At 43.3% G+C, this 20,432-nt stretch overlaps 1 protein-coding gene across 2 annotated transcripts in view; it reads left to right on the top strand.

Annotated features, from left to right (window-relative positions):
• Window positions 1–1,952: 1,952 nt before the first annotated feature.
• CSGALNACT1 (chondroitin sulfate N-acetylgalactosaminyltransferase 1) overlaps window positions 1,953–20,432 on the top strand; it is a 339,639-nt gene continuing 321,159 nt past the window's right edge. Inside the window, exon 1 of one of the 2 annotated variants that reach the window (XM_042934688.1) lies at window positions 1,953–1,999. The gene's annotated coding sequence lies outside the window, so the exon portion shown is untranslated. The remainder of the gene's footprint in view (window positions 2,000–20,432) is intronic. The other variant, XM_042934686.1, reaches the window with a different exon arrangement.

The raw sequence follows: 20,432 nt of genomic DNA, 5'->3' as shown, positions 1-20,432 counted from the left end.
AGGAAACGTAATTAGTCCTGAAGTGACCTCCCTTTTTCTTCTAGATGACAAGAATAGAGACAGTTGCAGCGATGGGATTCCCTCTTCCACTTTCCACAAGCCAGTCCATGTGAACCTAGAATCTGAGTCCACAAGTGTGCCAGCATAGCAGCCCTTACTCAGGTCCTTGGCCCATCTTCCAAACCAGATTCCTCCCATTCACCCTATTATATAGAAATTCTGGAGACATCACTGAACAGAGAGATGGAAGAAAAGGAGGAAAGAAAATCAATGCTTTAACAACCCATCTATCAATACATGAAGGTATAGGAATGTTTTCATGACAGTTGGAAAGGCTCTGAAGGGGTTACTTGATTACCCAGAATACTTGACTGTGCAGGCTCTAACCTTTACACAACTCACCTTTATACAAACTGCAACCTCCATGGGCCCTTCTGCACAAGGGGATCGTCATATGATTTGTCTCACCAGGTTGCTGTGAGACAATATAGGAGGATGCTTGGCCAATGACTTGTAACTCCATATATATGGATGCTAAGTTAACTATTTATGACCTCCGTAAACTTGCAACATTTTAGGGGCAACAGCACAACAGACATTGTGTTTTTCATTAATTTGATAAACACCTGCTTCTTCCCTCTTCGTGAAATCCCAGTCGAGTTGCTGTGGGGGCCTTATGTTACAAGGGTGATTAACTCACTCAGGGGTGTGGGGTGGCTACAGAGCCATCTGAAGTCCCAGGGCAGCGTGGGTTGGAAGAAGGATGAACCTGGGTGTGTTAGGGAGTCCTAGTAGGAAGCAAGGCTTGTTTCAAGAATGCTTCTTGCCGGTACATACATACGTGCTTGCTAGCTGCTTGAGGACCGCCTGCTGACCACAGGACTCCTCCCCTGTGCCCACATAAAGTCTGGTGTCTGGAAATCTCCCATATGGAGTCTTTGAGCATTCTGCTGGTCAGATAGTAGAAAGGAGCACCACACTAGGACTGGCTTCTACCTCTGGTTCTTTGAAGCCTCAGCCATGGGGACTCTACAAGGTGCATCTGTAGGTGGAGAGGTGACCTCTTTCGGCTGATTACCTCCTTCATTGTACTGAGAATTGGGGAACATAATACCCCTAAGTCCCTCTCCCTCAGAGTCGTGCTGGAGCACTTAAAAGTAAAAGGCACCCATGGCCCCAGGGAGTGTTTGCGGGTGTGTGCGTGTGTGCGTGAGGGGCTTTTACTACTCAGCCCACTTGCCGACTTCCATCCTTCTCCACCCTCCCTTCCTAGGCCTCCTCAGTGGCCATCAGGGATCCCTACAGACATCACTTCTCCACAGGAGTGGGGTCTCAGAGCCAAAGGGTTTCTGACCTTCGCTGTAAATAAAGGTTCCTTAATGAAGATGTTACAAGTGACCAGGGCCGCAAAGGATTAACTCTCCGAAATCCAATTTACAAAGTTTTTGTAAGTCGGCCCATGGAGGGGAAGGCAGACCACTGGGTGTGGGAGGGAGCGGGCCTGGGAAACTCTGTCCAGAAAGAGGATCACACCCCACCGCCTCTCTCCTGGGGTACCGGCCGTGCCGCAGTGTCCCATTTCTCCACATCTCGGCGCCAGTCATTGCAGGGGACCCCTGGACTCCGGGCGTGCCCCCTGCAGATACCGGGCAGGCTTCGGCCAGGGCGCCCCGCTCCGACGGGGCAGAGGGACGCATTGCAGAGGGACGGCTGGGGAAGCGGGTGGGCGCAGCCAAGCGCGACCCCCGCCCCGCCGCTGCAGCGCGGGCTCACGGCCGCCCGGCTCCCACCCGGCGGTGGGGCGCCGGGGCTTGGCCGCGGTTCAGCCCGCCCGCCCGCCGCCGCCGCCGCCGCCGCTCCCCGCCCCCCGGGTCCCTGGAGGCTCCGCGGCTGCCGGAGCGGGAGGTGGAGCCGAGCCCGCGGCAGCCGCGCAGGAGGGAAAGTTCGGCGGCGGCAGGAGCAGCAGGGGCCGGCCCGGCAGCCCGGAGGGCGCCTCGGGGTGAGTCGGATCCCCCTCCCGGGGCCGCCAGGCATGGTGCGCCGCGCGGGGGCGTCGGTGCGGCTCGCGGGTCCGCGCAGCCCCGCGCGGCTTCCTCGAGCTGCCCAGCCCGCGACCCCGGGTGGCTCGTGCTGCCGGGGGGAGACTGAGCCGCGCCCGGCCTCCAGCCGTTCCCGGCCGCGGGGGTGCTGCGGGCGCCGGCGGGGGAGGGGGTTCCGCGCCGCGGCGGGGGGCTGGGGCCAGGGCGGCTCGGCCCCGCGGAGGGCGCGGCGCCTTCAGGTGGACGCGCGAGGACGCAGAGCTGGCGACCAGGGAGGGTCCGCGGCCGCTGCGCGCCGGCGGTCACTTCGGCTTCGCCACCCTCTCTTGTGGCCTTTAGCTGTTTAATTGCTTTCTCGGGCATCTACTAAAAAAGTATCCTCACACGTGCCCGCGTGACTACTTTGCTGGTGTCGGTGTATTATTTTTGCGGTGATGGAGAGGGTGGAGGGGGCGTGCCGAGGGCGGCCGGTGGGCAGCGTGGTCTGCTGCCTGGGAGCGGGGCGGTGGGGAATGTGTTCGAGGGTCACCACGATCCGCAGGATGCCCCGAGCAAGTGTTTCTTGCGGTCAGGGGAGAGAAGCTTTTCGAGGACGTGGTCTGGGGGGTGGTGAGAGTTTTAAAGGTCCGGGAGGAGGAGGAAAGCTGTACAAAGAGAAGGCAAAGTTGTTGTTTCCGCGACACTTCCTGCACCTGCACTACCGTCAATGATTTTGAAGTTATCTTTACATCGATGAGCGAAGAAAGAGCGATGGGAGAGGAAGAGATTTTCACAGCACTGTACATGCCGAAACAGTGAGGCTTGGGAAACAGTAATGAATACTGGAGTGCTTATTTCGCAAACTCCACTCTTATTCTGATTTCAAAGCCTCGGACTATTTTTTACTTAAATGTCGTTAGACAGGTCTAGATAAAATAAAGATAATGAACTCCTCTTTCACATCGTTTTACTAGAATTTTAAACTTAATCCCACCGGATTCCTTGGATTTTGTTAACTTAGTTCATACAAGAAAGCCATAATTACTGTAGTGTTACTTGCACAATGAGGATTAATAAGCCCTGTGCAGGATTAATAAGCCCTGTGCTGTCATGTTGCTAATGGGAAGGAGGGAAATCTTTCAAACTTGGAAATAGAAGCATAAAGGAAAAAAATAAAGCCTTAGTCATAAAAAGTGACTCGAATACGTGTAATAGTGCATAATACGATATGGGATCCTGTGTTGTGTTCCCAGAGAATGTCAGTTCCTGGAAAGCAAGAGATGGGCCATACCCAATAAATATTTAATAATTCCTTTGCATTGAATTACCATACTATATGTTCTCTAAATTATACAGTATTGAAATGCTTTAATTCTGTTCATCTTTGTGTTCCAAATCTCATATGTCTGCTTGCAGGCTGTATTAATGGAGTTCAAAGCAAACTCTCAAACTTTGGGATTCACCAATTTATAGTGAAGTGAACATTTGCTTTGGTATCCCAGGTACCTGGGCTCCAAACAGCCTCTCCCATTTATTAACTGTATAACCTTGGTCAAGTCACTTACTCTTTCCCAGCCATGCTTTCCTATTTTGTAAAATGCCAGCAATATTCCTCACCTTATGGAGGTGTTAGGCAGAGTGAAATAACATTTAGGAACTTGTCCCTGTGCCTGGAGCACAGTAAGTACTTTGTAAATGTTGTCTCTCCTTTGTCTTCCTTTATTTTCAGGAATCCTCAACTCTGGTATGTTTTCAACTTTTTTTTTTTTTTTAATTTAAAAACCTTTCTGTGCAATCTTATTTTCCATTCGTTCATTCATTCAACCTCATTTTGCTGAACAACTTCAGATGCTCCCCTTTATGGGTGTTTGAAAATAAGAAGAACACTTTGAGGGTGGGGGTGGGCAGTACTTCAGGTTTTTACTGTTGATAAGAACCCATTGTAAGGTCGTAATATGGTGAGTTGTACTTCTCAGTCTTCATATTATTCCAGCTGTCCTCAGTGTAACATGATTACATTGAAGAGGAAGCCCTGTGCGGGCGCTCATCTCTCCTGTTTACCCTGTCTCCGTGCCTGACTCAGTGCCTAGCAGGGTGTAAGGGCTTAATAAACATCTGTCAATTTGAACACTGAATGTAATGAAGTTAGTCTTCAGGTCACATCCTTTTTTTTTTTTTTTTTTTTTTTTTTTTTTTTAATATATATTCCTGATGAAAGGACCTTGGGATTCTAAATGATAGCCCTACTATATTTTAAGGCTAATAGAGGTTATTAAAGAAGCAAAGCTCAGGTAGACTTTATTACCTATTGATTTTGCCCTCATGATGAAGCAGTCTTAGAAAATGGATAAAGCCAAGTTCAAGCAGCAGCTTCACCACTAGGGGCCTCCTCTGCCTAGTGTATCACCTTGGGCGGGCGTTTATTGCCATTATTCTGTCCTTTAAGATAGCAAAGGAATTTAACTAACTTGGTTTTTGACATAGAGTACTTTATTAGAAAAGGGCAACCTTGTGTGAAAAGCATTACCAAAGTCCTGAAAAGAAATGAAAGCTATCTTGAATGATGGATTCGGTACTATTTTAGAATAACTTTAAAGGTTTAAAGGAGATTTGAGAATTGGGCTTTTTACTTTGTACATCCTTATATTCAAACATATGACTTTTAAGAAAATTTTCTAAATAAATATATGATTTTGTTAGAGCATTTTCAAGTTTTTTTAGGTATGTCTTTGATGAAGCTTATTTTTACCTTTTAATGTGTTAAATTTTTTAAAAAATGTTTTTATTTATTTTTGAGACAGAGAGAGACGGGGCACGAGCAGGGGAGGGGAAGAGAGAGAGGGAGACACAGAATCTGAAGCAGGCTCCAGGCTCCGAGCTGTCAGCACAGAGCCCGACACGGGCTCAAACTCACAGACTGCGAGATCATGACCTGAGCCGAAGTCAGACACTCAACTGTCTGAGCCACCCAGGCTCCCCTTTTAATGTGTTTAAAATTGTTTTATTTCCTAAACAGGTACTTGTAGCACTAATAATAATACAAGTTTTTCTCCAGGAATGTTATCCTGCTAGTAGGAGCTTCTCGTCTCTCTCTCTTTTATTTTTAAAGAGGCCACATTAAATTCCACCTTTAAAAAATATGTTTCATTACATTCCAAGACACATTATTGAAAGGCATCTTTCTTCTGTGAGGTTTTGAAAAGAGCTCTTATTTCAAAATTCTAATCTGAATGAAGTTAGTCATTGAGACTGTTGAACAACTCAAAGGTGTGTTGGTGTTTTTGTCAGATGTAATTTGCTATTTGGTAGAAAAAATACTGACAATGTATGTAAGCAAACATTATTACTGAAAATATTGCCATATTGTTTGCAAGTGAATAAGAGAATATTATATTCCAGGTTTTCCGTGAAATTTAATTACAGTGGCAAACTAAACACTGTTAGTCTGTAAAGTAAAATTAACAACAGTTAGAGAAGAGTTCAGAGCATTGCATTGTAGGCCCAACCTCTTGCCAAGGGATTTCTTCTCTTAGCAGGAAGTCTCTGAGTTCAAAAAATTATCAGATATCCAATTCTTTATTTTTTAAAAATTTTTCTTATTTTTAAAAATGTTTATTCACTTCTGAGAGAGAGAGAGAGAGAGAGAGATATGGAGAGAACATGAGTGGGGGAGGGGCAGAGAGAGAGAGGGAGACAGAATCCGAAGCAGGCTCCAGGCTCCAGAGCTGTCAACACAGAGCCCAGTGCGTGGCTCGAACTCATGCACTGAGAGATCATGACCTGAGCCGAAGTCGGATGCTTAACCAACTAAGCCACCCAGGTGTCCCTCAGACATCAAATTCTGATTTTTATATGGTGGGATTTTAAAACAAGGCAATCTGATTTTCACTGTTTTTCCACCAAGGTCTAGATCTGGACTCTTTAGGGAATAACTTTTAGGAATAACTTTTGTGTAAAGGTCATAGATAATTTTTATTATCACTTTTCTTTAAGTGAAACACGTTTGGATTGTTTTTAGGACTCTGAGCACATCAAAAAGTTACACAGATCTCATTTGCATAAACTAATGCTTCTCCAGAACTGCAAGAGTATTGTTTTTACCCTCATACATCCAGCTGGTAAAGGTGTGGCGTCCCCTTGTCTCTCCTTCTGCAGCTGAAGCTGGGTCTAAGCCACAATGATAGGTATAGAGCCAGACCCAGGATGAATTTTCATTTGGGCAAGAGCCCCTGACCTGACCAAGATTGCAGATGCTTGAGGAAATGAACATCTTTATACCTGGGAGTATTTTTAGGAACCTGCACTGGGGAGGTGCCTTCTGGAGGGACAGAAACGGCAACTGTGTGCTAGAGTTTGCAGTGGCGTATTTGGAACCCATTACTTAGTGAAACATTACTTTGCCACACAGATAATTTTTGTTGTTGTTTTTAGACAATGCAGAACCTAACATTTGGGTATTCTGGGGTCAGATATGGTACTTTCATTATCAGACACAGAGACATTTGAGTTGATGGAGAAAGAGGGAAACAGGAAGCAGGGAAGAGGTAGGTAGGAATTGTCTATTTATACCCAACAAGACAGTCTACCTTCTTTTCATGTTCCCACGTGGTCCATGGCTGCGCAGCTTAATAAGAAGTGTTGTTCACTGGTGATTTTGAGGTTTACTCATCTACTGTGTTGAGGCAGTTACTGAAATGATGATCTTCAACTTCAGGTCCTGGGTACTCCCCAAAGTGACTTTCTACTCCTGTCTCCCATTTGTTAGAAACTTGCTAACTTTAGTGTATCAGTTAATACATGTAAACACAGCTGCTGCTAGCCTGCGAGGTACCCCTTTATGGTGGACGACCCATGCCAGTGGATTGGGCTTCAGCCCCATTCACTTGCGGCTGGGCTCTCTTGTGCGGCACAGTGTATACAACTGTGTGTGATGCTCTTGTCTGGAGAAGTGGTTAGACCAGTGCCTGGCACATAGTTCATACCACTGTTGGTGGTGGTTGTTACTATTTTAGTGTTATTACCTATGGTATTGCTTGATGATCATTGTAGTTCCGCAGTAATCTGGAATAGACGATTCAGGTGAATTTAGTGCTTATAACATTTGCAGAGGTAAGTGATTCATGTCGGGTTTCTTGTTGCACTTCTGTTAGAGTTCTCCTCAGGGAATAAAATGGCTACCACTTAGGGCCACTGAACCACACAGCAGCTGCTCTGCTAAGTGTGGGCCACGAGCCTCTCATTTAATCAGCATAATCACCTTAGGAAACAGGCACTATTAGTGTTTGCATCTTACAGGTGAGGAAACTAGGGTTTGGAGAGGTGTGTTACTTGTCCTAGGTCAGTTTGTAAGTTCTCCGCCTGGGCCGGGAGCTCACATCTGCCAGGTCTGACTCTAGGACTTGAGCTCATAACCTCTGTGCCATCTTCGAGGATGTGAAGAAAGAAGAACCCTCTTGCACTGTTGATGGGAATGCAAACTGGTGCAACCACTCAGGAAACAGGGAGTTTCCTCAAAAAGTTAAAAATAGAAGTATCCTACAATCCAGCAATCACCCTACTAGTTATTTACCCAAAGGATACAAAAATACTGATTTAAAGGGGCACATGTACCCCGATGTTTATAGCAGCATTGTCTACAATAGTCAAAGTATGGAAACACCCCAAGATTGATGAATGGATAAAGAAGATGTATATGATGGAATATTACTCAACCATAAAAAAGAATCAAAGAATGAAATCTTGCCATTTGCAACAACGTGGATGGATGTAGAGAATATTATGCTAAGTGAAATAAATCAGAAAAAAGGCAAATACCAGCTGATTTCACTCATATGTGGCATTTAAGAAACAAAACAAATGAGCAAAGGGAAAAAAAAAAGAGAGGAAAACCGAGTGACAGTTTATTAACTCTAGAGAACAAATTGATGGTTAACAGAGGGGAGGTGGGTGGGCGGAGATGGGTGAATAGGCAATGGAGATTAAGTAGTACACTGTGATGGGCACTGGGTGATGTAAGGGAGTGTTGAATCACTGTACACCCGAAACTAATATTACACTGTATGTTAACTAACTGGAATTTAAGTAAAAGCTTAGAAAACCTCTGTGCCGTCTTGTCTGGCATGAGTACTCAGTGAATTGGCAGTCCAGAAAACATCTTAGTGTTCTGAGGGTTAACAAAACACGAAAACTTTGATTTTCCTTAGATTGTTGTACTTATATCTACTTCTGGGCATGACAGAGCAAGATGACAAATGAATTTTTATCAGGAAGTCTACTTCAGCACTTTTTATTTATAGATTTTTATGTGTAGCTTTTTCTTGGAGCTCAAAATACAATACAATGTGGTACAACTTATTTCTGTACGACATTTAACTTCTTATCAAGGCACTTTGCGGGCTTCTTGTAAGCAGAATATATGAATAAAATCAAGTGTGTGGGTTGCAGAATATTAAAGTGTGAAGGCTGGAATCAACCATTCATGCATTCATCCAACACATATTTATTATTCCCCTCTTAGCTGAAGGCACTCTGCTGGACACTACAGAAATGGCAAGTTGTGGAAGATCTCATTAGGGAGGAAAGCATTTGAGCCTTAGGAGCTGGGCAATCCCGGGGTTTGAATCCCAGCTCCACCACTGACTGACTGGGGCTCCTGGTCCCATCATTGAACATCACTGAGGCTTAGTTTGTTTGTGTGCCTAGTGAGGTTAATAATAATATCTTATAGGCTGTTGCAAGAATAAAAGGAGCTGTAAAGGGAAAGAGCAAAGCCACCAGACATAGTAGGTGCTACGGATAGCGGCACTCTTCCCCTCCTTCCTTCATATATGTCTCTTTTCGCCCTCTCCCTTCTCTCTCCTCCGGCCTCCTGCCTTAGAGGGCGTGTGGAAGAGATGAAAATATCTACATTCAAGGTAGGCTGTGATGAATTCTTCTAAAATGTCAATTTCTGGTTCTCCCTCTTGAGGCCTGGGACAGACCTGGTGTTGGGTGATCCGTGAGCTGGTGCCAGTGTAGGATTCGTGTCACCCTGGATTGCCACCCAGGCTGGCCAGAAGGGTATGAATTCAGGAGGCAAAGGCAGCTCGGAGCCCAGGATAAGGGCCTATGGTTTAGAATACGGTTGGGATCCAAGGGGTGTGTGTGAGGCTATTTTGAGGAGTAGCTGAGAACTCAGGTCTCATGAAAACTGGAACAACCCAGAAATGAAATTGGAGGTGGGCTGCATAGAAAGGGTCTGGGATCTAGATAGAGAGCAAGGCAAAAACATGAGCAGCTTATTCTTGAGGGACACCTGGTTGAGACACGTGGCTTTAGGCTGGGTGGGCTCTGATGAAGAGCTAGGAAGAGGTCTGCAGCCTGTCTGCATCCCCACGTTGGTGCATTGCCTATTAGATGCCTCTAGCTCCTTGGTCTCCTACTGCAGGGTTTTTCCAAAAGCAGTGCATCTTCTTTTAGCAAGGAGCTAAGTAAAAATTATTAGTTGTTGCCAGTTCTCCTCCAGTTCTTTGAGAGGTAGCTGGAACCACAGGAAAATAAGCTGTTCTTTTGGTTCCCAGTCCGAGATTTGGTTACATACACCCAGATCTGTTTCACAGAAAGGCAGGGAGCCAGGTCCATGGGGCCCAGGATAGAGTCCTGTTGGCATTTCTGTAGAGTGGGCTGTGTTGTAAGATCAGGGAGTGTTTTTAGAGAGATGTTCCTAGTGGTTTTATGGTAATGAGCCACCTTGTTTGGTGTCCAGGGCAGATGCTGTGTGCGGTAGGGAGGGAATGCGGGTTTTACAAAATCATTACAGTTCGCAATGTCTGCCTCAGCCAGGGAGCAGGAGGCCTTGACTCATTATTTATTATGTGTTGGCACATAAGCATAAACCAGTCCTTCTGTGAATAAGCAAACAGAACCTGCCCAGGTGCAAAAGAAGCTTGATTCAGGGTTTTTTAAAAATGCAAAACATTTAGAAACAGTATTGAATTGGGGAACAGTTTGTTAAAAGCAAGTTACTGTAACTTTCAAAAGCCCATTTTATAGAATTAATAGAGCGTCTTGAAATGAAATGACCAAGCAAACTTAAAAAAAAAACAAGTGGGGCGCCTGGGTGGCGCAGTCAGTTCAACTTCCGACTTTGGCTCAGATCGTGATCTCCTGGTTTGTGAGTCAAGCCCCACGTAGGGCTCTGTGCTGACAGTTCAGAGCCTGGAGCCTGCTTCGGATTCTGTGTCTCATTCTCTCTCTGCACCCCCGCCCCCCCGCTTGTGCTCTGTCTGTTTCTCTCAAAAATAAATAAATGTAAAAAAAGTATTAAAAAAAACAAGAGAAGGATAGCTTGGTGGGAAGAAGAATAGTACCTGAAATGAAATCCAAGTTAGTTCATATGGTTCTTGGGAAGATTAGGGGAATGAATGTGTACACTGAGCCCTTGAATAAGTGAGAAAATGCAGGAGACAGTGAACTGCATAAGGAAGCAACACTTCAAGGAATGGGTTTGGCCATTGGAGTCCATTCACCCAGCCTCACAGCTCCACTGTCTCTTAACTATGTGATCTTGGGCAACTTACTTAATTCTTTTTTTTTTTAATATTTATTTTTGAGAGAGAGAGGGGGTGGGGGGAGACACAGAGTCTGGAGTGGGCTCCAGGCTCTGAGCTGTCAGCCCAGAGCCTGATGCAGAGCTTGAACTCACAACTGCCAGATCATGACCTGAGCCGAAGTCAGATGCTTAACTGAGCCACCCAGGTGCCCCAACTTACTTAATTCTTTAGATCCTACTTTTCTCATCTATAAAATGAGGGTAATAGTTCTTATCTTACTGGATGGTGTGCTTATTGGATTGATTTAGATAACGTATGTAAACTGCTTAGCATATGGTAATAAATCCTACACATCAGCTGTTATTACTACACGAACACACAGGAAGGAAGCACGGAAGAGAAAACAAGGATCAAGGAGCATTTGGAAGGCTAGAAGGAGCATTCTGTATTTGCCATGCACCCTGAATTTCTTTTTTTAATTTTTTTTAATTTTTTAAAAAAAATTTTTAATATATGAAATTTATTGTCAAATTGGTTTCCATACAACACCCAGTGCTCATCCCAAAAGGTGCCCTCCTCAATACCCATCACCCACCCTCCCCTCCCTCCCACCCCCCATCAACCCTCAGTTTGTTCTCAGTTTTTAACAGTCTCTTATGCTTTGGCTCTCTCCCACTCTAACCTCTTTTTTTTTTTTCCCTTCCCCTCCCCCATGGGTTTCTGTTAAGTTTCTCAGGATCCACATAAGAGTGAAACCATATGGTATCTGTCTTTCTCTGTATGGCTTATTTCACTTAGCATCACACTTTCCAGTTCCATCCACGTTGCTACAAAAGGCCATATTTCATTCTTTCTCATTGCCACGTAGTATTCCATTGTGTATATAAACATTTAGGCTCTTTCCATAATTTGGCTATTGTTGAGAGTGCTGCTATAAACATTGGAGTACAAGTGCCCCTATGCATCAGTACTCCTGTATCCCTTGGGTAAATCCTAGCAGTGCTATTGCTGGGTCATAGGGTAGGTCTATTTTTAATTTTCTGAGGAACCTCCACACTGCTTTCCAGAGTGGCTGCACCAATTTGCATTCCCACCAACAGTGCAAGAGGGTTCCCGTTTCTCCACATCCTCTCCAGCATCTATAGTCTCCTGATTTGTTCATTTTGGCCACTCTGACTGGCGTGAGGTGATATCTGAGTGTGGTTTTGATTTGTATTTCCCTGATGAGGAGCGACGTTGAACATCTTTTCATGTGCCTGTTGGCCATCCGGATGTCTTCTTTAGAGAAGTGTCTATTCATGTTTTCTGCCCATTTCTTCACTGGGTTATTTGTTTTTCAGGTGTGGAGTTTGGTGAGCTCTTTATAGATTTTGGATACTAGCCCTTTGTCCGACATGTCATTTGCAAATATCTTTTCCCATTCCATTGGTTGCCTTTTAGTTTTGTTGGTTGTTTCCTTTGCTGTGCAGAAGCTTTTTATCTTCATAAGGATGGACCCTGAATTTCTAATTCTACTCTTGGAAAGTTTTAATGTCTTAAGTTCTAGATGATTATAATCAAATATGTCTTGAACACCTACTGTGTATATGTCACTGTGATAAGATGATTGGGGGTGGCCACTAATCCCAGAAAACCACCTTTGATATCCTTATGTAACTTACAGTTTTTGACTGAGAGGAGCAAGATGGTGACTGAGACTTAATGTTGAAATAATGTTGAAATAATGGATTCCTAGTGTTCCTTGGCTACTTTATTATTATTTTTATTATTTTTTTGTGATTTTTTAAAATATAATTTATTATCAAATTGGCTAACATACAGTGTGTACAGTGTGCTCTTGGTTTTGGGGGTAGATTCCCATGGTTCATCACTTACATGCAACACCCAGTGCTCATCCCAACAAGTGCCCTCCTCAATGCCCATCACCCATTTCCCCCTCTCCCCCCCCCCATTAACCCTCAGTTTGTTCTCTATATTTAGGAGTATCTTATGGTTTGCCCCCCTCCCTCTCTGTAACTATTTTTTTCCCCTTCCCTTCCCCCATGGTCTTCTGTTAAGTTTCTCAAGTTTCACACATGAGTGAAAACATGTATCTGTCCTTCTCTGACTGACTTATTTCACTTAGCATAATACCTTCCAGTTCCATCCACGTTGCTACAAATAGCATGATTTCATTCTTTCTTGTTGTCCCTTGGCTATTTTAATTAGCTGTCCAAAGGAGAATAGCTGTCCTTTTCTTATTTCCCATCTATTCTGTATACAAATGGATAGGAAATAAGTACTTCTTCTTGGGCCACCATAGATGTGACTCAAAACACCCAGGATACCTTTGGATATCTTATTTGCATAGACATAAGATTTATTTAAATATTATCTGTAGTTACATAATGAGGAACCAAGGGAGGAGACTTGTGTTTTGTTGGGGGGTGGGAGGGAGGGAGGAGTTTCTTTGGATGTACCTATGCCCTGTACGCTCGGGCTTTAATCGAAAGCATGTTCTCTGGTGGGAGATTCCTTTTGTTTTTTCACTAAATTCATGGCCCATAGATTTCTGGGCCTGAATAACTGGAGTGAGCTCAGTTTGAGGAATGTGTGTGTATATGTATCTCTCTTCCAGATGGAGGTGTCGACAAGTTGCTCCAGAAGGAGACTAGATTAGTGGAGGAAGGGTTCCAGAACTGACTCACTCTGTGGCCACGAACACATTCTTAATCCCTAAACTAGGAATTTACTCATTGAGGCCCAGGGGCCATTTGAATGCAAAGCAATGAAATTTATGGACTGTGAATGGATTCATCAATCCAAATGGTGGTTGAAGCCAAAATCTGAACATGAAACTAGTAATTCTGTTGGATCAAGTAAGCTGATCCAACATCTTGGGTCTTGAGTTGTCTCAAAATGTTTTTTATGTGTTTTTTTCTTTTCTTTTTTTTTTTTTTTAGAGAGTATATATTGTCCACTTAAGTAATTAAAAATCCTGAGGATGTTTTCTATGCGTATCCTTGGGAATACAAGAAAATTTATCCAATTTCACTGGAATTACCTTTTTGTCTGCCTCTGAGAATGAGTCTGGACCAATCCCTGGGTCATTATTAGTGTGGATAATACAGGCCATGAGAATATTTCTTTAGACCCTTTATGCAGGGCAGGTATTTTCATGCTCATGTTCTGGGGGAAATGAGGTAGGAGTAGTTGCAGGAACTGTAAGCTTTTTAGGTTCTCTCCCACTGAAGACAGTGGCTTCAGAACCCAACTGTAGAAATTATTTGCTCACTGACTGCCTGGACTGTGCTTTCTTTTCCATCCTTTGAAGATGGTGAATTTCATTGATGGCCAAAGGGTGACCAGTGAGTGTTTATACTTTTCACTGGAGTGGGGGCAGGTGGGTGGGTGCTGGTCCTTTATAGAACCTTCTGATTGCCTGAAAGCATGAAGGGTTGTTTATTCGGCTTGTGGAGATGGTCCAGCTTAGGGTGAAGATGCATGGGAGGCACCTGCTTCTTTAGATTCCTTTCCCTGGTCTCCATAAGTGACTGTTTGCTTATTCTTGGGGCAAATGTCATGCCAGTGTGAAATGGACAGGTATTACTGCTATTCTTAATCACGTAGGAATGAGAGTCAGAGAATGAATGGAGAAGCTTTTAATAAAGCTGGCCAGGTTAATTTATTTTATCTAGATGAATTAGAAATCTTTGAAATGGCAATACTGTATATTTGAAAGGGACACATGGACCTGGAGGATTTGAAGACTTCATTTAATAGTCTTATTCATGACTTGCTGGGGTTAGAAGTAATGGGGGAACCATTGGTTAACAAAAATCCATTACCAGAAATAATGTCATCTCTGAAATTGCTTGGTCTAATATCAGTATTTTGCAGAAATAATAGCATCTTAGGTACCATGGCCATCTGGTTGGTAATTTTAGGTGCCCTACAATGATACACCACCTGCCCATTCTCAGATTTAGAATCTGGTTATGGAACTCCTGTGTGCTTGGTACTGTGCTCAGGGCTAGAGATAGAGACGAAAAGATGGGTTTCTGACCTCAAGGAGCTCACAGAACAGTGTAATACAAAGAAGGGAATATATCCTCAAGCTATGGCTTAATGACATGTAGAACATCTTCCCTGGGGCTAGTAAGCTCTTAGTGCCCACTGCAAGTCCAAGGGGATTGTTTTTTATTTCCTGTTGACTACAACATCACAAATGGAAATAATATCAAAAGCTTCATGAATCAAATTGGTTCTAAATGTTCCAGCTTCATCTATACACATCTAGCTAGATTAAGATTTGAAATCTTTTGTTCTCTGCACTTCAAATCCATGATCTTTCTGGAAACACTCGGTAAGAATAGTTCTGGAGGAGTTTGTTTGGGGACACAAATAAAAAATGGGATTATTTGTGCCAAGGAGAGGTAAGATGTGGATATGGGTATCATTGCAGCCAAGTCAAGGTTGAATAATTGGTTTTTCGATTAAAATGAGGTCCATTTTATCCTGGGAATTCAGAAATGCAGAAGCTTAGGAAGAAATCTATTATGTGCTAAACACTATTTGAAGCACTTTATTTGTGGAGTTTTTTTAAACCCATGCAAAAATATTTGAAGAGCTATTTATATGGATGAAATATGTTGGCTGGGTCAGACGACTATGACAGGCAGAACCAGCATTTGAACACAGATGTGTTTGCCATGAAAGCTCCTTCTCCCAAGGCTGTCGTAGTACCTCCCTAGGTACCCACATGATGGTGGGCACTGTAGCTGCTTTTATGCCCTCCTTGGGCAAGTCTGTAGACTCTTGGAGCATTGGGACCATAGTTTACACAGTTTTCCGATACATTCCAAGGAGTGTGTAGCACAGTGTGTAGGCACATAGGTTCTCTGTAAATATGCATGGAATTAACAAATGTAGCAATTTAAAAGTCTTAGCAAGCATCTGGGTTCATGAATGGGCATGTTGCCTTCTAGGATCTTTGTATCTGCATGCAAAGCTGGCCTTGGAGAGACCAAGCAGATAACCCACCCTCAGAAATCTCTTACTATAATTTGCAGTTCATAAGTGTGCCTGTTTTTTAACTATATTCCTGCGTACTGTTTGCTTACTTCATGTTTTCTTAAAAGCTTAATATAAACAAATTATGTATTCATAATCTTGTGGCAGGCTAGGTGGATTTAATAGAGTCAGGAAAGCTTCCAACGTATTAAGTGTTCTTGAAGGTAATAAAAAGGAGGACTAATTATCTCACTGAAAAGGTTATAACAGAGATGTTGGACATCTTGACTCAGTGGGATTTTTGACAGCAGCAAAAGTAGTTAAGAAAAGATAGCTTTGAGAAACAGCAAAGATGAGTTTTAAACCTAGTTATTTTATTAAATCTATGGTGTGGGTGTATCTATAAGCAAGAGGACGTAACTAAATAATGAATGCATCGTGTCTGGGGTTGGAATGGTAATTTGTACGTGGCTGGTGTTCACAGTTGGAGCCTGTGAGATTTTACATTTAATGATTATACCTTTCCTGGAGCCATCTGTCTCTCTCTTTAATAAGCAATATCCCTTATCAGGTCTGATTTGTGTACATTGATTACACCATTATACTTGTTAAATATTAAAGCATTTTTCCCCTTGTGTGAAGTCTAATTAGGCAAAGTGTTCAGTGCAAGCTTGGCATTATCATTCAGAATAACAGCCTGGTCATTACCTACGACAGACCTCAGCTTCCTGGATCATTTGTCCCCCGCCCGCCATCAGAGTCTGGTATACCAAATATAGTGCCTGAAAGTTTGATGAGAGTTTTGACACTGTTGGGCCATTAAGAAGGGTCATGCTACAAAGATTAAAAAAACCTTTTAAAAATGAATGCAGACATTTATTATCTATAGTTTGTATTTTGCATGTATCAGGCTTCTGAACAGATACACCTGCTGAAATTAATTTTGTGAAATTAAAGAATCTTAAAAAACTTTAAAGGGTAAAAACATAGGTTACAATGATGTTTGGATGAAGAGAAAGCCAGTCAAGAAGTAGTTGCATTTTACACATATACATACTACTGGTAAAAACAAGAATTTTCGATATCAAGCCACTATCACTTGAAGGCCATGTGGTGATCCCTTACAGTCTTCTTGAACTTATTTGTGCAGTCTACTTCAAAAATTGATTTGCATCATTGACTTAATAGCAAGCATACAGGGCTCAAAATAAGATTATTAATCACTTGGTATCTTTGATAAGTTATCTAGCATCGTTTTGAGACAACTACTATGATGGATGTTGTCTTTTTTCTTTCTTAGGTATTCATAGTACTTTATTTTTTAAAAATTTGTATTAAATTTTTTTTAAACGTTACATATTTTTGAGAGAGAGAGAGCAAGAGTGACAGTGCATGAGCGGGGGGGGGGGGGTCAGAGAGAGAGGGGGAGACACAGAATCCAAAATGTGCTCCAGGCTCTGAGCTATCAGCACAGAGCCCAACGCGGGGCTCAAACCCACGAACTGTGAGATCATGACCTGAGCCAAAGTCGGAAACTTAACCGACTGAGCCACCCAGACGCCCCTTCATAGTACTTTCTTATTTCTTATTTAAATTTCTAAAAAAATCTGCAGTCTATCATGGGCATGCACAAACACACAGGTGCACACATACTCACATGTGTGATCTGGGGCTGATCGGCAAAAACCAGTTAGGAATAGGTCCAGTTTATTGCTTGTTATTTTCAAGAAGAGCTTTCAAGCCATAAGTTCTATGTGATTATGTCATCAGGCTAATAGGTTTTCCCTCTCAGTGGTCCCAGAAGCTCACATTGGGGTTTTTGAAAGTGCCTTTATCCTTTTATAATTGCAAGTAGCAATGGCATTGCTCTTTCTTTTCCTTTCTTTCTCTTGAGAGAGGACACAAGTGAGCGAGGGTGGAGAGAGAGAGGGAGAGAGAGAGAATCCCACAAGAGGTAGAGAGAGAGAAGAGAGAGAAGCGGGGCTCACCTTATGCAGGGCTCATGTTCACCCAATGCGGGGAATGAGCTCCTCTGAAGCGGGGCTTGAGCTCACCCAGTGTGGGACTCGAACTCACTAACCATGAGATCATGACCTGAGCTGAAGTCAGTTGCCTAACTGACGGAGCCACCCAGGCACTCAAAGACATTGCTTTCTATTTATGCATTGTGGAAAGCGGTCGGAGTATCTCCTTAATATGAGAATTCATTTTGAGTTGTTTTTGAATATAGTCAAATCGAAATGACATTTGGCTCTGGATTAAAATTTGGATATAGAGATCAAAGAATGGAAGGGAACTTCCATTTTCTGGCCTACTTTTTCTGTTTCCCAAATGGAGAAGCTGAAGCTCAGAGAGGTAGAGTGGCTCAGCCAGAGTCACAAGGGTATCAGCAGCAGGCTCAGAGCTGGAGTTCTGTTGTTCCACTGCACTTTCTCCTCAGGAAAGTTGGGGACCCTTGGCAGATGATGAAGTCTAGACCACTTCCCATTTCCCAGACCCTTCACAGGTATGGGGAGCCTTGGCCTGGGTAGGTTAGAAAAGTTTTGAAGGAAAGATTGCTGCTTTACAACTGGCTAAAGACAGAGATGCTAAAATCTGAATCTGTCTTGGGTTGCAGAAGAATTTATATTTTGTGTTTGCTAATTGGCATATTGTGAGAAACTGAGAACTCAGAGCCAGTGCCTGCCTTTGAGAATCTCAGAATTCAGTAGGGAACAGGCAGGATAGCAGACAGCTGTCCCGGGTATCCAAAGAAAGGTTGTCTGTTATTGGACCAGACTAGGGCTCAGCTGGAGAGTCAGGTCTTCTGTTTCCATAGGCCCAGAGCCTGTAATGACCATTATCAGGCCCTGAGTAAGTCATCAAACTAACATGCCTCCAGGTTGAGAAGGATCTAGAAGGCCAAGGGGTTAATTTACTTTTTGACAAATAATTATGACGATGGTTAATGACAAGCATGGTGGTTAAACACATGGAGTCTGAAGCCTAATGTGTTTGGGTTAGACCAGCTTCCATGCACTAGTGGTCAAATTTAGGCAAGTTACTTTACCACCCTGAGCCTCACTTGTCTTGTCTATAACATGGGAGTGATAGCAAACGTTTATATTGTACTCACTACATGACAGCTTCTGTCTCAGTGCTTTAGGAATATTAACTCATGTAATCCTCACAACAATGCTATGAGGTGGCTACTGCCATTACTCCCACTTTACAGATGAGGAGACTGAGGCCCACAGAATTTCAGCGTATTGCTCAAGGTTATACAGCTAAGGGTCAGAATTGGGTTTTGAATCTTGGTGTCTGTTGCTCTTTGTCACTTTCCTATGCTACCTCTCACTGGGATTAAGATTATTGTAAGGAGGGGTGCCTGGGTAGCTCAGTCAGTTAAGTGTCCAACTTTGGCTCGGGTCATGATCTCCTTCTCCCTCTCTCCCTCTCTCCCTGTCCCCACTCACACTTTCTTTCTCTCTCAAAATAAAGAAATAAACTTAAAAAATATTATTGTAAGGATCAAGTGGGATAAGCATACAAGAAATATCAGCTGTCATTGTTAGTTATAATAAAGCTAACATTGCCTTAATAACAACAACCATAAAATCTGCAAGATCAGCACCTTCTTTTCCCTTAGACAAGCTCCAGAGAAGCCAGATCATAATCAAGAAGTTGCTTTGGCTATTACAAAAGTAATGCAGAGAGAATTCAGAAGACTATAAAGTGTCCTTGCTGCTCAGGCAGTGTTGGTATAGCTAAGGTAGAGTCGGTCAGTGGGGTCAGCTCGATTGAATTTCTGGCCATGGCCCTGTTTTAGCTCTGAGGGCTTGCAGACTTTTTCTACCACTTACAGATCTGAGGTGCCAGTGACCAACTCTGTAATATTGACTCCTGTCTGTCATCCAGACGATTAAGTATAATAGAGATGCTAAGGTCATTGTCTATGCCGCAGAACTAACCACCACTATGGAAGTCGCTAAGAACAACACTCTGATTCTTTGAGGAAATCTTTCAACCACTTGTAGAAGTCATTTTTTGATGAGATTCCTCCATTTTGAGTTAACAGCCTAATTCTCAGACTGCAGTTTTGTTTGCAAATCACTTTGCTATGGAGTTTAGATGTTATTTTGTTTTTGTTCTTTTGTTTACTTTTACATTCATAGGTTATGTGTAAGTATATGTAAATGTAATGTGTGTGCACATTTTAATTTATAATAAAGTGAACAACTACCCAGATAAGCATCTAGAACATTCCCTTTGAAGCTCCTCACATGTGCTTACTGGTCATATTTCCTTCCTTCATCCTGTCCCCACCCCTACCCCAGGGGTAACTGCTCTTCCAAATATTGTATTAATTGTTTCCTTGCTTTTCTTTACAGTTTTACCACAAATGTGCATCCCCACATAATTTATTTCTTTTTGTCACAGGCAGTTGAAGTGGAAAGTTTGACTACTGCCTCAAGATACACTAGATAGAAGTTACTGAAATAAGTAGTGAGAAAGAGCAAAATAGGCATTTTCAAAGGAAATATCTGAACACCGGGTTCTTCACTGGGAGGGTATAAAAAGCATTGATACAGGATTTGTAAGGGGATTTACTTGGAGAAGCCACTGCGGTGAGTCTGCATCATTTCCCTTTCCTGGAAGAAGCATGAGTTGGGGGTCTGCCCCCTCAGTCCAAGCCCAGAGAGAGGTTGTCTGGAGAACTGGGAGCTTGGTGGACTGGCTGTGCATCTGGTGAGATGTTTTGGTGTTGTGGCTGAGTGGGGAGCAGCTGTGATAGGGCTACCCCCACTGCCACGTTTGTTGGAGTGATTGTGCATGCTTCCCATGTGGCCCATGCAGGAATGGAGAGCCAGCCTGGAACTGTTGGGCCTCTGTCCAAGTGGCATAGTCAGCA

Source organism: Panthera leo, chromosome B1 (assembly GCF_018350215.1).
Source record: "Panthera leo isolate Ple1 chromosome B1, P.leo_Ple1_pat1.1, whole genome shotgun sequence".
Classification (NCBI taxonomy): domain Eukaryota; kingdom Metazoa; phylum Chordata; class Mammalia; order Carnivora; family Felidae; genus Panthera; species Panthera leo.
The sequence above is the reverse complement of the archived record's forward strand: the minus strand, read 5'-3'. Positions and strand labels throughout refer to the sequence as shown.